General features: G+C 44.8%; 1 protein-coding gene and 1 long non-coding RNA gene across 2 annotated transcripts in view; one reads left to right on the forward strand and one right to left on the reverse strand.

The window, feature by feature from the left end:
* The window catches only part of LOC141059035 (uncharacterized), an 80,960-nt gene that overhangs the window by 59,513 nt on the left and 4,494 nt on the right, over nt 1–16,953 (forward strand). The gene's annotated exons all lie outside the window — the stretch shown is intronic.
* LOC141059034 (protein-glutamine gamma-glutamyltransferase E-like) overlaps nt 1–16,953 on the reverse strand; it is a 58,941-nt gene that overhangs the window by 15,521 nt on the left and 26,467 nt on the right. The window lies entirely within an intron of this gene.

The following is a 16,953-nucleotide window of genomic DNA, read 5'->3' on the forward strand; positions in this document are numbered from 1 at the left end:
TAAACCAAAACAGCTAGCATAAGTAAACCACAGAGACATCTTCTTATCTGCATTCTTCACACAGGCAGCACAAGTTAAGCCCCCGTTACACACTGCGATATCGCTAGCAATATCGCTGTAAAGTCACCGATTTTGTGACGTTGCAGCGATATTGCTAGCGATATCGCTGCATGTGATACTTACCTCCGACCGCTCCCCCGCTGGTTATCGCTGATCGCGCGAGAAGCTCCTGGATCATTCCTCGTCGTCCACTTCCTGCTGGGCTTCCTGCTGTGACGACGAGCGACGCGTGGAGCCGGGCGGGAGGACGCAGCATCGCCGCGTCTGACAGGTAAGTAGCGACCCCTGTCCCCAGCGATGTCGCTAGTGAGATCTGCCTGTGTGGCGACCACCTAGCGATGCACCAGTGATCCTGACCGCGTCATGTCGCTAGTCGGGATCGCTGGTGAGTCGCTAGGTGTAACGGTACCCTTAAACACAGAGACATCTTCTTATCTTTCCCTGTCATCCAGACAGACTCTATTTTCTGCATCAGCTTCCCTTTCCTGGCAAGCTCAACTATATCCCTGGACAATCCGTGTCCCACGAGTTTCCTTGGACAATCTATGTCCCACTCATGCTCCAGGCCCACCCTGGTCCGGCTGCGCGTTATAGGGTGACAGGCTCACCGACTCAGCTGCCTTCTAATCCCAGCAGATAACTTTGGATCCTTCCTTGGAACGGTTCTGTTTAAGCTGGTGACCACCTGCACAATTCTCAACCCAGGGCCCCTTACTGCAATCCGCAGACTTATCCCCACGGTCTCTAACACTCCGCTCAAACGTCCTGCCCTTGGCAAGGTGCCCGGGTGTCTGACAGAACCATTAAGTATCCCCCTCCTCTCTGCTGCTCTGCTCTGTGACTCATCCCATCTGCTTAACCCATATGCTGCCTGTATCTAACTAACACTTGTATCTATTCTTATACTATCCTATCTCTATGATGCCCCTCTCTATTCTAATCCCCCTATGGTCATACACTGCATTCTAATCTGTCGTTAAGTATATGCACAACACATGACAAATACAATTATATTACAGTGCACACAATAGGAAAGCATTAATAAAACATCAGGGTGCCACATGTGACACAGGTGAACAGCATTAAGGAGAGAGAAGATACATGAGGGTCCCCACCACCTCCTTACACACTAATGCTTAATAAGATAGAAAAAAGACACACTAACAGCACCCTAGTGAAGGACCTGTTCTGCATTCCTGCCTGTCAGCGGAGGTTGGCACCCTATGAACAATGACAGTGGCACCCCCACTCCTCAGTGGCTGTCCCTGATATCCCTATTCTGTCCAATGTTAGAGAGAAAAGGCAGGAAATAAAATAACATGCACTGAATGTTAAAACTCTGAATTAGACTGCAACATTTCAGTCATCCTTAAGGAATTGGTGTCTTTCTGTTGATAACCACCAAACCTAACACAATAAATCAAAGAGGGGTAAGCCATTTATACAGATGCTATATCAAATCATCCCCAAAATTTTGGGATTATACCCACCCACAGTGATGCTAGTTGGCACAGTGATGGGGAAGAGTCTGGATGGCTCAATAAGATCAAATATAGCTGGTTGAACTGCCTTATCCTGGTAATGCCTAATGGCTGGCTCCTGCCTGACTGCAGAGATTGGCACCCTATATCGTAGGCGACGTGGCACCCCCCGCTCAACGAAGACTGTCCCTTGTTGTCCCTAGTCAGCCCTCACACCAGTATCTTGCATAGATAGCTATCAGACATTAAATCAGTGGCCATGCCATAGTCATACCTTATTATCAAAATTGGGCCACTTGAGATTATCTGTATATGTCACCCCACCACTAAGCACACCTAATCTGATATATTCATGGTTTGGTTAGGGTATATCAAATAGGTATTTCAACAAATAGGTATTTTAACAAATCTCATTGAGCATACATAGGTAACTAGACAGGGTAACAATATAAACAAAGAAACTCGGTGAGGTAGTACTCATCCAGATTGTAGGTTGTTGGTAAGGGTAGATTTGACTGCCTCTACGTGTTTCACCCTTTGGCCGGGGTCACACTAACCGACGCAAAATACGGTTCGTAGTTTACAGGCGTAATACGGATGAATGACCCCTAAATAGTGCTCCGTATGTCATCCGTAAGCAAGGTGTGGTCGCGTATTTTGTGCATGTCAGCATCCGTATGTAATCCGTATGGCGAGATTTTCTCGGCGCCTTGCAAAATGAACATATAATGGAGCCCTATGACAGGGTTTCTAACAGAAATGAAATAATAGATATAGACACATAGAATGCATATATATATATATATATATATATATATATATATATACACACACACAAGTCATTGAGATAAACATATATATATATATATATATATATTTCACAGAGTTCTTCATAGCAGAATAGCCGCTAATTAAATTGCCGGCTTCTATCAATTCATTCCCCAGCCAGACATGAAATGACACATGGTTTACATTCAGTAAACCATTTCATTTCATGTTTTTTTATATGTCCTTGACTAATAATTAGATGAGGGTTTGTGTTGTGAGTTCATTTTTCCCTTCACGATTGAGGTCTGTTGAACTCCCTCCTCTGGTGAAGGAAGGTAGTGAGGATGATTATCAAACACCTGGGCAGCTAGATGATGACTGGGTGGCTGGAATTGAGGACTGGATATAAGGCTGCCAACACCCTTCTTCCTGGCTGGTGATTTTCCTGCTGGATTCTTGGAGACCAGTCTGATTCCTGCATCTCAAAGCTAAGTTTTTCTGCTCTGCTTTGTACTCTTCAGTTTTGCTTTTGTTTTGCCTTGTTTTTTGGGAGTTCTGCCATTCCCGGCCGGGGGTGAGCTGAATTCCATTTTTGTCTCTGATCTGTTGATCTTTTGCTCTGTCTTCAGAATATACCTGAGTGCCGATATAGTCTTTTGCAGCCTAGCGACTTCAGGGCCTGTTTTTCCTATCAGTTGGTTGGCTCATTTTGATAGGGTTTTTGCGGATGGCAGACAGCAGCTTTCCTATCCTGTCCTATGTAGTTAGCTTGGGCCTCATCATTTGCTCAACCTATCTTTCTATCTGTGTTAGTGTTTTCATCTTGCTTCACCGTCATTATATGTTGGGGGCTGCCTATTGCTTTGGGGTCTGCTCTGGGGCAGTTTATCTTTTCCCCTTTCTGTCTTTAGGCTATCTAGTTCTCCGGCTGTGATTGAGGAGTCTAGGGCACCGTAGGAACCCCCCACGGCTACTGCTAGTTGTTGTGGATAGGTCCAGGGGTCTGCAATCCGATAGCTGCCAACCTCTCTGTTTTTTCTGGACTTAGCTGGTATTTTGTTTTTTCCTCCTTCGGTGACTCATCATAACAGAATCACCAGCCATACCGCAGATCCTAGGGTACTCAATAGCAGGAGAGAATTGTGAAAAAAAAAAGTGTCAGAATTTTTTTTTTTTTTCGTGTGTATATTTTTTCCTCTATATCTCTGAGGCCGTAGGGGGAATTTTTCTCTCAATGGAGATGAAGCAATTGTCTGATCGTGTGGAGCAGATCACTGCTGAAGTGCGAGGAATTTCCGCCTATCTTGCTCATTCACATGCGGCTGAACCAAAGATTCCCACTCCATGTGTTTTTTGGGGATCGGTCTAAATTCTTGAATTTCAAGAATAATTGTAAATTATTTTTTGCCTTGAAGCCTAAGGGTATGTGCACACATAGTTTTTTGTCTCTGCGGATTTTGTAGAGAAAACCGCAGGAAATCCGCAGGACAAAGTGCTGCGGTTTTTCTGCGGTTTATCTGCGTTTTTTCTGCGGTTTTGCCCTGCGGTTTTACACCTCATAATGGATGAGGTGTAAAACTGTACCGTTTATGCACCAAACAATTGACATGCTGCGTTTTGAAAGCCGCAGCAAAACCGCGCGGAAAAAAACGCAGCATGTGCACAGCTTTTTTTTATTTCCATAGGAAATAAAGGTACTGTACAACGCAGCAGAATCTGCTGCGTTTCTGCAGAGCCAAAAACGCTGCGTAAACGCAGCAGAAAACGCAAAGTGTGCACATACCCTAACTCGTCGGGGAACTCCGCGCAGCAGGTTAAAATTGTCATCTCTTTGCTGCACGGCGATCCCCAGGATTGGGCATTTTCTTTGAAACCTGATGATCCTATTCTGAATAATGTGAGCACATTTTTTCAAGCCTTGGGGTTGTTGTATGATGAACCTAATGCTATTGATCAGGCTGAAAAGACCCTGTTGGCATTAAGCCAGGGTCGGGATTCGGCAGAGTTGTACTGTCAAAAATTCCGAAAGTGGGCGGTCCTTACTACCTGGAATGATGGTGCCTTGGCAGCCCTCTTTCGGAAGGGTTTGTCAGACACTGTAAAAGATACTATGGTGGGATTTCCTGTTCCCTCTGGTCTTGACGATTCTATGTCATTAGCCATTCAGGTGGATCGGCGTTTACGTGAACGCAAAACTACACTAGAGATGTTGTCACCTGTTGAACAAATGTCTGAACCTATGCAATGTGATAGAGTTTTGTCTAGGACGCAACATCAGGAGTTCAGAAGACGTAATAAGCTGTGTTTGTTTTGTGGAGATGCCTCGCATATTATTTCTGTCTGCCCTAAACGAGAGAAACGTTGTGCACACACATTTTCTGTGGGTGGTGTTCAACCTAAGTTTCTTCTGGCAATTACTGTGATCTGCTCCCTGTCCACATTTTCCGCCAAGGCTTTTGTGGATTCAGGAGCAGCTCTTAGGCTAAGTGCACACGTACCGGAACTCTCGCGGAAATTACCGCGAGAATTCTGGAATTCCAGTCCGCGAGAAAATCGCATTTTAAATTCCCGCGATTTTCCCGTGGAAAAACTAGCATTTTGCAAGCGTATTTAGCTTGCAAAATGCTAGCGTTTTCCAAGCGATCTGTAGCATCGCTTGGAGAACTGATTGACAGGTTGGTCACACTCGTCAAACATAGTGTTTGACGAGTGTGACCAACTTTTTACTACTGAGGCCGCCTATGCAGCATCAGTAGTAAAAGATAGAATGTAAAAAAAAATAAAAAATGGTGTTATTCTTACCTTCCGACGTCCCGCGCATCCGTTCCCAGTAATCCTTTGCGAAAATGCCCGCGATGACGTCCGTTCTCGCGGGATCGCGATGTCTCGCGGTAATTCGCGATGACGTCGTGCGAATGACCGCGAGACTTTGCGATCCCACGAGAACGGATGCCATCGCGGGCATTTTCGCAAAGGACTACTGGGAACGAGAGCGTGAAGAGAAGCGGGAAGACTGCGCGGGACGTCGGAGGGTGAGAATAACAATATTTTTTATTTTTAAATTGTATTTTTTACAGGGATATGGCACCCAAAGCCCGGAGGACAGTCTCCTCTCCTCCGGACCGTGGGTACCATCCGCAAATGTTCTGCTTACTTTCCGCATGGTGTGCACAGCCACATGCGGGAAGTAAGCGGAACAATGCATTCCTATGGGTGCGGGATCACGGCGATTCCGCAAATTAATGAGCATGCTGCGGTTTTTACCGTGAAGCGATTCTGCCGCGGTAAAAACCGCAGCATTAGCACAGCATTGCGGAATCCCATAGGAATGCATGAGATGCTTATTTTTCGCGTTTTCGCGGCAAAATCGCGCGGTTAAAACCGCCGCGGAAACGCAAAAAAAGCGCCACGTGTGAACTCAGCCTTAACCTGATGGACTTGGATTTTGCTAAACGTTGTGGATTTCCTATGACACCTCTGCGGACGCCTATCCCTTTGAGGGGTATTGATGCTACTCCTTTGGCGAAGACTAAACCTCAGTTTTGGACCCAGGTGGTAATGCGGGTCGCCCCAGACCATCAAGAAAATTGCAAATTTTTGGTGTTGCATAATTTGCATGATACCATTGTTCTGGGGTTTCCCTGGTTGCAAATCCATAATCCAGTTCTGGATTGGAAATCTTTGTCTGTGGTGAGTTGGGGTTGTCGGTGTGCCCTTAGTGATGCTCCTGTTTTCTCCACCTCTCCCCAGTCGCATGATGTTCCTGACTATTTGGCTCACTTTTATGATGTATTTAGTGAGAATGAGTCTGCGTCTTTGCCTCCTCATAGGAGTTATGACTGTGCAATTGAGCTGAACCCGAAGTGTAAATTCCCCAAGGGTCGGCTTTTCAATTTATCTGTACCCGAGCACGAGGCTATGCGATCCTATATTAAGGAGGCATTGGAGAAGGGTCATATTAGACCATCCTCTTCACCCTTAGGTGCTGTTTTTTTTTTCGTGGCTAAAAAGGATGGTTCATTAAGGCCTTGTATTGACTATCGTGCCCTCAACAAAATTACTGTTAAATATCAGTATCCGTTACCCCTGATTTCTGATCTATTCTCCAGAGTTAAAGGTGCTTGCTGGTTTACCAAGCTTGACCTCAGGGGGGCGTATAATCTTATTCGCATTAAGCATGGGGATGAATGGAAGACGGCGTTTAATACTCCGGAGGGACATTTTGAGTACCTGGTGATGCCTTATGGGCTCACTAATGCCCCTTCTGTCTTCCAGTGCTTCATGAACGATATATTCCGAGACTTTGTGGATAAATTTTTGATTATCTATCTGGATGATATTTTGATCTTCTCCAAGAATTGGGACTCTCATGTGGAACATGTTCGGACTGTGTTCCGGATTTTGAGGGAGAATTCCCTGTATGTCAAGGGATCGAAATGCCTTTTTGGGGTACAGAGGATTTCATTTTTGGGATTTATTTTGTCTCCGTCAACTATTGAAATGGACCCGGCCAAGGTACAAGCCATTTATGATTGGGTTCAGCCCACTTCTTTGAAGGCCCTCCAGAAGTTTTTGGGTTTTGCTAATTTTTATTGGAAATTTATAGCTAATTTTTCTGGTATTGCCAAGCCATTGACGGATTTGACTAGGAAGGGTGCTGAATTGGTCTCCGGAGGCTGTTTCTTCCTTTCAGGAGCTGAAGCGAAGATTCAGTTCTGCTCTGGTTTTGCGGCAACCTGATGTCTCACTCCCGTTTCAGGTGGAGGTGGACGCTTCTGAGATTGGTGCAGGAGCGGTGTTGTCCCAAAAAGATCCTGTGACATCTAAAATGAATCCTTGTGCTTTCTTTTCCCGAAAGTTCTCCCCATCCGAACGTAACTATGATGTGGGGAATCGGGAACTGTTGGCCATGAAATGGGCATTTGAGGAGTGGAGACATTGGTTGGAGGGAGCCAAACACCAAGTCGTGGTCCTTACTGGCCACAAGAATTTGATTTACCTGGAGTCGGCCAAGCGCTTGAATCCTAGACAGGCTAGGTGGGCCTTGTTTTTCACACGTTTTGATTTTGTGGTCTCTTTTCTTCCGGGCACTAAGAATATCAAGGCAGACGCCCTCTCTAGGAGTTTCCTTGCTGATTCTCCTGTTGTGACTAAGCCTGCTACCATCTTAGGCGAGGGGGTAGTTCTTTCTGCCATCTCGCCCGATTTGAGATGTGCTCTGGAAGAGTTCCAGGAGGACAAACCTGAGCGTTGTCCCAGTGGAAAGTTGTATGTTCCTGACCAGTGGAGGAAGAGAGTGATGTCTGAAGTTCATTGCTCTGCATTGGCTGGTCATCCAGGTATTTTTGGTACTAGAGATCTGGTGAGTCGGTCTTTTTGGTGGCCCGCCTTGTCTCATGATGTCAGGAATTTTGTGCAGTCCTGTGGGACTTGCTCCCAGTCTAAACCTTGTTCTCGCTCTAGTGGCTTCTTGATGCCTTTGCCAGTGCCCAGGAGGCCATGGACCCATATTTCAATGGATTTTATCTCTGACATGCCTGTCTTTCAGAGAATGACTGTTATTTGGGTGATTTGTGATAGATTCTTTAAGATGGTCCATCTTGTACCACTCCCTAAGTTGCCATCTTCCTCTGAGTTGGTGCCCTTGTTTTTGCAACAGGTGGTTCGCTTGCACGGGATTCCTGAGAACATTGTATCTGACAGAGGAGTTCAGTTTGTGTCTAGATTTTGGAGGACTTTCTGTTCCAAGCTGGGAATTCAGTTGTCCTCCTCTGCGTTTCACCCTCAGACCAATGGGCAGACTGAGAGCACAAACCAGACTTTGGAGTCGTATTTGAGATGTTTTATTTCTGCCGATCAGGATGATTGGGTTTCATTTTTGCCCTTGGCCGAATTTGCTTTAAATAATAGAGCTAGTTCTGCCACTTTGATGTCACCTTTTTTTTGTAACTTTGGTTTTCACCCTCGATTTTCTTCAGGGCAGGTGGAGCCTTCTGCCTGCCCAGGTGTTGACACTGTGGTGGAGAGAATGCACCAGATCTGGGACCAAGTAGTGGATAAGTTGTCTCTCTCCCAGGAAAAGGCCCAGCGGTTTTCCAACCAGCGTAGGACCGTTGGTCCCTAGTTTAAGGTGGGTGATATGGTTTGGTTGTCATCAAAAAATATCGCTATGAAGGTGGCTTCTCCTAAGTTTAAGCCTAGATTTATTGGACCTTACAAGATTTTGGAGATTATTAATCCGGTCTCTTTTCGGTTGGCTCTTCCTGTCACATTTAAAATTCATAATGTGTTTCATAAGTCCTTGTTGAAGAGGTTTGTAGAACCAGTAGATCCTGTGGTGGCACCTCCTGACCCTATATTGGTTGAAGGTAACATGGAATATGAGGTAGAGAAGATACTGGATTCCCGTCTGGCTAGACGGAGACTCCAGTATTTGGTTAAGTGGAAGGGTTATGGTCAGGAGCATAATTCCTGGGTCTCTGCTTCTGATATTTATGCCGAAAGATTGGTGCATGCCTTTCATCGGGCTGACCCGGATCGCCCTGGTGGCATGGATGAGGGTTCGGTGACCCCTCCTCAAGGGGGAGGTACTGTTGTGAGTTCATTTTTCCCTTCACCATTGAGGTCTAATGAACTCCCTCCTCTGGTGAAGGAAGGTAGTGAGGCTGATTATCAAACACCTGGGCAGCTAGATGATGACTGGGTGGCTGGAATTGAAGACTGGATACAAGGCTGCCGACGCCCTTCTTCCTGGCTGGTGATTTTCCTGCTGGATTCTTGGAAACCAGTCTGATTCCTGCATCTCAAAGCTAAGTTTTTCTGCTCTGCTTTGTACTCTTCAGTTTTGTTTTTGTTTTGTCTTGTTTTTTGGGAGTTCTGCCATTCCCGGCCGGGGGTGAGCTGAATTCCATTTTTGTCTCTGATCTGTTGATCTTTTGCTCTGTCTTCAGAATATACCTGAGTGCTGATATAGTCTTTTGAAGCCTAGCGACTTCAGGGCCTGTTTTTCCTATCAGTCGGTTGGCTCATTTTGATAGGGTTTTGCGGATGGCAGACAGCAGCTTTCCTATCCTGTCCTATGTAGTTAGCTTGGGCCCCATCATTTGCTCAACCTATCTTTCTATCTGTGTTAGTGTTTTCATCTTGCTTCACCGTCATTATATGTTGGGGGCTGCCTATTGCTTTGGGGTCTGCTCTGGGGCAGTTTATCTTTTCCCCTTTCTGTCTTTAGGCTATCTAGTTCTCCGGCTGTGATCGAGGGGTCTAGGGCACCGTAGGAACCCCCCACGGCTACTGCTAGTTGTTGTGGATAGGTCCAGGGGTCTGCAATCCGATAGCTGCCAACCTCTCTGGTTTTTCTGGACTTAGCTGGTATTTTGTTTTTTCCTCCTTCGGTGACTCATCATAACAGGTTTGTGTGCCAAATTTGGGAGTTGTAGTTATTTTAAGGGGTTAATTCGTTGATAAAAAATGCGTGGGCTTCCCATTGCCCTGTAGCGGTGGCGAATGGGTTAATCTAACAAAGGGTTAATGTCACCTTACAATCGAATGGTGACATTAACCCTTTGTAAGATTAACCCACTCGCCACCAATATAGGGCAATGGGAAACCCACGCATTTTTTAACAACAAATTAACCCCTTAAAATAACAACTACAACTCCCAAATTTTGCACACAAATCCTCATCTAATTATTAGTCAGGGACATATAAAAAAAACTTGAAATGAAATGGTTTACTGAAATGTAAACCATGTGTCATTTCATGTTGGGTTGGGGAATGATTTGAGAGAAGCCAGCAATTTAATTAGCGGCTTTTCTGCTATGAAGAACTCTGTGAAATATACAGTAAATATATATGTTTGTCACAATGACATGTGTGTATATATATATATCTATATATATGTATGTGTATTCTATGTGTCTATATCTATTCTTTCTTTCTTTATTAAACCTGTCAGTGTGAGTTTACTTTATAGCGCACTGAATTGCCGGCTTTGCTAAAAGACACCGGGTGCGTATTTCTCGCAAGTCACACGTGTGGTCCGTGTGTAATCCGTATTTTTTGCGCACCCATAGACTTGCATTGGCGTACTACGATCATAGTACGCTGACAATCGCAGCAGCATGCTGCGATTGGCACGGACCGTAGAATACGCCCGAGAAATATACGGCTTTGGGAGCAAACCCATAGAGAATAATTTGTCCGTGTGTAATGCGTGCTTTTAACGCCTCTCTCTCGTCCGTATTCCTCGCCAGTGTGACCCTGGCCTTTGGCTCATCAGGAGGCTTAGATAAGGATGTCAGGTCATGTTGATGTCTGATGTGGTCTCAAATCTATTAGCATTCATGTGTTCACATGGACAAACCTATGCTAAGCATAAAGCACCACTCCAGCGTTTCTTTTTATTCCACCACCAGTGTGGTGCTACTAATGTAACTTCCCGGTTCCTAGTCATATATTTAGTAGCTGCTGTTTTCAGCTGTTCATGATGCTGCTCCGGTCTCATGCCACTATCTTGTGACCTCAGCTCCTGACTGCCCGGAAGTCAGAGGTAATGGTCACTAGCTTTCAATGTAAGTCTGCCATCTGGCCTCGTTCTGGCTTTCATACACTTATATTGATTAATGACTTCAAGATTATCCAGCAAACACTGTAGCGATCCAGCAGGTCACGCCCTGTAGAAGACAGCTGAAGCGGAGCAGAGAACAGATGAAGACATTAGCTGGTGATTATAATACTAGGGGCAGCGATCTTAGATTAGTGACAACCCTCCATTAAAAATATGCTGGAGTGGTGCTTTAATGCAGATGAAGTGGGTCAACAAATTCTTAGTGCCACTATCTTCTAATGATCTTTTGGGGTAACAAAAATATTCAGACAATTGGATATTGGTGGCAAATGATACCATTATGTCGCCATTAAAAAAAAGTAAAAATGGGTGTCTGGGCATTTCTTTTTATTGTCTCATTCATGGAGACATTATGATATTTTTTTATTAGCAACATGGATGAAAATCACTCTTACAAGTCTATAGGTCCAAGAAAATCACAGACAGCACATCTCCTGTCACCTTCCTGCCAAGTCTGACCTGTTCCTGCGCTCAGGTCTCCTTATGTACCCCGTGCCCCCTGCTGTCTGACGAAAGGTCTCTCCCTTTCAGAGGATATCTCCCCTGCCAACAGTGGTGACAGCCCCAATAGTTCCGGCCTTAAAGGGCACCACACACCGCTGACTCCGTCTCGACTCATCTTCTTACAACACTGACAGCGGCATTTAACAAGCGCTTCTGGCCATTTGGCCGGAAATCCTTCCACCGGTGACCCCCCTCATGTGATCGCGGGTCACCGTTTCGTTGGCATGACAACCAGAGGTCTCCTGGAGACCTCTATGGTTGTCAGCCCTGGATTGCTATGAGCGCCACCCAGACGTCTGCGTTCATAGCAAGTCAGCAATTCTACTACATTTAGCAACTCTACTACATAGAGGCAATCTGAATATCGCCCCTATGTAGCAGAGCCGGTCGGGTTATGGCAGCTTCTAGTCTCCCATGGAGACTATTGAAGCATCCAAAAGTAAAAAAAAATGTTTTTAACAATATAAAAAAAATAAAAAATATATAAAAGTTCAAATCACCCCCCTTTTGCCCCATTCAAAATAAAACAATAAAAAAAATCAAATATACACATACTTGGTATCACCGCATTCAAAATTACCAGATCTAGCAATAAAAGAATCACTGAACAGCGTAGTGAGAAAAAAAATCAAAACGCCAGAATTACGTTTCTTTGGTCGCCACAACATTGCATTAAAATGCAATAACGGGCGATCAAAAGATTGCATCTGAACCAAAATGGTATCAATAAAAACGTCAGCTTGACACGCAAAAAATAAGCCCTCACCCAACCCAAGATCACGAAAAACGGAGACGCTGCGGGTCTTGGAAAATGGCACAATTTTTTTTTAACAAACTGGAATTTTTTTTCACCACTTAAATAAAAAAGAACCTAGACATGTTTGGTGATGATTCAGCATGGCTGCCAGCAGCCGGCCGGCTAAGAGCCCCCATTGCCACCATCTTCATATGCCTCTGAAGCTCAGCCTCAGTTTGAGCATCTTGAGAGACATCGATTTGCACTGTATTCTACAATATGGTGGCATTCTAGTAGATAATACAAGCAATGAAACACCTGCAGGTTCAAATCCACTAGATGTGATTTTCCCTTTTTTAAAATAAATACAAAGATATTAAACATAGTTATTATTACTGTGTCCACAAAAATCAGATCTATCAAAATTTTTTCAACCATATGGTGAACTGCCGTCCCCCCAAAATGCAATAAAAATAAATAGATATGTTTTCTTTTGTAATCAAAGAAGAGTCAATAAAAATATCAGCGATACCGATATCAATATCAAATGATTAACAAGCCTGTCATACAGCAAGGCTCATCAAAGGGTCGATACTGACTTTTAGGCTATGTGCCCACGTTAGCGTTTTTAAACGCTCAGGAAACTGATCTCCTTCCCAAAAAACGTGCGTTTTTGACGTGTTTTTTTCCCACACGTTTTCTGGGAACACTGGAAAAGGCTAAAAACGCTCAGCAATGCGTAAATTAACGAGCATGCTGCGTTTTTAGCCGATAAGCCCTTTCTGAGCGTTTACAAACGCATACATTGGCACAAAATGCCAGAAATGCATTAAATTGAATAGGAAGCTTCTTTTAAGCGTTTCTGCAGCATTTGTTCCTGCTCAAACGCTGCGGAAACGCTTACAAAAACAGTACGTGGGCACACAGCCTTAGGATTACTACTTCTAATAGGTGGCACTAGAGCTCAAGTCGTCTTCCTCTGTGAATGGAGAGGTCATGGTGGAGTGGCCACTGATCCTTGGAAAGTTTTACATGATGGAGGAAGAGCAGGTTCCACAGATCTACTGTGTGGAGCCAGTGTCAGCAACAGAAACATTATTTCTAAAATAAAGGTGCCTCCTTCAATCCACAGTAATCCCAATTTTTATGGACTGTCTTATCCACTGCTCAAAAAATAAAGGGAACACTAGGCGCTCTTAAGGTCCTTTTACATTTAGCGATGCACCAGCAATCCGACCCGGTCAGGATCGCTGGTACATCTCTAAGTGGTCACTAGTGAGCTGCCACACAGGCAGATCTCACCAGCGACATCGCAGGGGTCGGGGGTCGCTACTTACCTGTCACACTAGGCGATCCTGCGTCCTCCCGCCCGGCTCCACGCTCGTCTCTCCACAGGAAGCCAGCAGGAAGCTAACAACGAGAAACAGTCCTGGACGTTCTCGCGCGATCAACGATAACCAGCGGGGGAGCGGGTCGTAGGTAAGTATCAGACACAGCGATATCGCTAGCAATATCGCTATAACGTCACAAGTTATAGCGATATTGCTAGCGATATCACTTAGTGTGACAGTACCTTTACTGAGCAGACACATGGATGTTAGTGACCTTCCTATCATTTCTACCTGTTGCTTATTCCATTTGCACAACAGCAGGAGAAATTGAATCACAATCAGTGTTGATTTCACAGAAATTTGACTGACTTGGAGTTACAATTTGTTGTTTAAGTGTTCCCTTTATTTTTTGAGCAGTGTTAACATAGTCATTACAGGTTATAATGCTGTTGAATAAACTTTATTTTTTATCATAACCTACTGTGGTAAATTATAATTTGTTCCAGCAATACTGTAATGTGGGCTTTGAATAATGCATCTTGAGACTCTATGGAAGTCTCAAGATGGTACATTGTAGGTGAAGTGGACAAGCACTGACAGTGGGTGTGTGTGAAGGGTTAATACTAAAATCAGAGCTGAAGTTTCGTTTTGTCCATTCTCTGAAGGTTTCGTTTCTCCGTTTTTGTTGCTGTAAGATAAATTTTGATAAATGGCATGGGCTGTCATGAAACGAGACTGTTCTCATCAGGTACAAAGATAAGGGAGGCAGGAGTGTAAAACTCTGAAGAATATGTCATTATACTACTTTCTACGCTATTTAGGTACAGACATATATGTAGTTTCCGGTTTTCTTGCAATATTATTGGCTTATAAAGTGAAATGATGCTATTGGTACTTGAGAACCTTGCATAATTAAGCAAAAGATTATAAAAGATGTGACTAAAATAAAGGGGCTTAGTGATCTGCCTCGATCCTCCCGTACAGAGACCCCAGTCTCCGTGTGGTCATTTGAGTTGCTAGCAACACTGGAATAATTTGGAAATCACTGGCTCAACCGTGAAGGGTTAATTTAGCCCTCCCTAAATAGCTACCTCGACAGTGGTGCTCAACGTGGGGCCCCCGAACAGGGCCGCCTCTGCCCCTGGAGGACAACACAAAGGACCCTCGGAGCGGACACAGGTGCTGGAAAATTGGGACTGATCACTCCCCACGGCAACCACGGTAAGTTGGCAGTTATACTGTTCAGACTGACCGTTGGTGTGGTTTTCCTGTGCTTGTTGCTGCAAAGAGGATCTGAGGTTTGTCCCCTGGTGGGGTGATTCATGGGTGGAATCATGTAGAGGTGTAGTCCCATTGGGGGCCCAGTGCTCGAACCGTACCTCATAAGGGACGGACACCCCGGATTGACCAGTGATTGTGGCTCTCTTTGTAGTCAAAATATCCTGAAATTACCGATCATTATTAGTAATTGGGCGTAGTGAAGTGATCGAAGATGGGTAGGATACGTAACTCAGGTATATATATATAGATATATATAACCAGAGGTGTCCGGAGGGATAGTCTGAGACGCCCTCCTCCTTTCACTGAGTACCGCAAATTTTAGGCAATCCCAGAGGGGGATTATTGACCTGGTGGAACAGAGACTGAAATGGCCGCCAGATCTGTGCACAATTTAAGTCAGGATATTTAGCTCTAAAGGAGAGAATTATGTTTCTGTGGAAGAAAAAGAAAAGTTTGGAATTGTGTGAAGGATCAAATACTATTAGTCTTATGATTCAAAGACGAGGAAAGAAATTTGTCAGGAATGCAAGAAAAAAAATATTTTCGATTCTGGGATTTCCTAAGGGCGGGAGGCTACAGCCTACGCAATGGGATGAAGGAGTTAAAAAAAAAAAAAAAAAGAAATGAAGGGAGGTTGACTGATGATGGATTACTTAAAGGCGCTGAGGAATTCCGTGGCTTGGCACATGAATTGTATAATGAAGGTTATGTGAACATTGAACAGCAAGTGAATTCTGATTGTTTCTGTTACTGCTATGTTGAAGAAGGAAAATTGCTTATTATTATGACAGGGACGGGATGTATTGTGGTTCAAGAAAGTGACTGTGGTGTGAGAAAGTGGTTGATTAAAGACGGAACTGAGATTAATACTAATGTGTCAGGCAAATAGTTAAAAGTGATGATTTGAAACAAGAAGTTTCCCTGCTAGATGATAAGGTCCCTCCCCAGGAAATCAAGCCTCTCCTCCCGACTGTAAGCTCTGTGCCCCTTAACCCTAAGGCACCGATGTATCCTGGACTACCGAAACTCAGTATGCCCCCACCCTATGATCCTCCCGGGTGGATCTGTGCTGTATGAGGAGTTACTAATCCTCAGTGGAGAGAGGTCTGTTATAATTTGTTATAATTGTGGCACAAGAACACTGGGTGTTGCAGCCCCCACCTTTCCGTTGTTGAATGCTGACGGTACCTATTATCATCCGCCGCCAGCCTTGGTCCCCGTTATCGCTAGTGGTTGAGTATCCACCCCTTCCATTTACCAGCTCCAGAGGAAAAAAAAAAAGTTTTCAGAAGACTTTAACCCGCTCTGTTCAGGAGAGAGAGAGAGAGAAAAAAAAAGAGCAAACAGCAGCCTCTAGCCCCCACCGCAGCTGCGAGCACACAGTGTGCGCTTCAGCCCACACAGCAAACTCTCGCCCCCCTCAGACTTCAGCTAGGGGGAACCCTGCTCCACAGCCCCTCCCTGCTAATTCTCGTTACTGCTCAGTTTGTAATCTCTCCCACGTGCAGCGTCGGACTGGAACACCTTGGGCCCACCAGAGAAAATCATTCTTGGGGCCCACTATGTAGCTGCATAGAGTTAAATACCAGACCACCAATTATGCGGTAAAACACGCTAATATCCGGGTATAATATAAGGTTGTACATGTCTTAATTATGTAGCAGGAGTTGGGGTAGCCCCCTCATAGAATATAAAGCAGCCCCCTCACATAGTATAATGCAGCCATCTCATGGAATATAATGCAGCCATCTCATAGAATATAATACTGCCCCCCTCATAGGGTATAATACTGCCCCCCTCATAGGGTATAATACTGCCCCCCTCATAGGGAATAATGCACCCCCTCATAGGGTATAATGCACCCCCTCATAGGGTATAATGCACCCCCTCATAGGGTATAATACTGCCCCCCTCATAGGGTATAATACTGCCCCCCTCATAGGTCATAGGGTATAATGCACCCCCTCATAGGGAATAATGCACCCCCTCATAGGGAATAATGCACCCCCTCATAGGGAATAATGCTGCCCCCTCATAGGGTATAATACTGCCCCCCTCATAGGGTATAATACTTCCCCCCTCATAGGGAATAATGCACCCCCTCATAGGGAATAATGCACCCCCTCATAGGGTATAATACTGCCCCCCTCATAGGGTATAAT

Source organism: Dendrobates tinctorius, unplaced genomic scaffold, assembly GCF_039654945.1.
Source record: "Dendrobates tinctorius isolate UK_male_01 unplaced genomic scaffold, ASM3965494v1 ptg000223l, whole genome shotgun sequence".
Classification (NCBI taxonomy): Eukaryota; Metazoa; Chordata; class Amphibia; order Anura; family Dendrobatidae; genus Dendrobates; species Dendrobates tinctorius.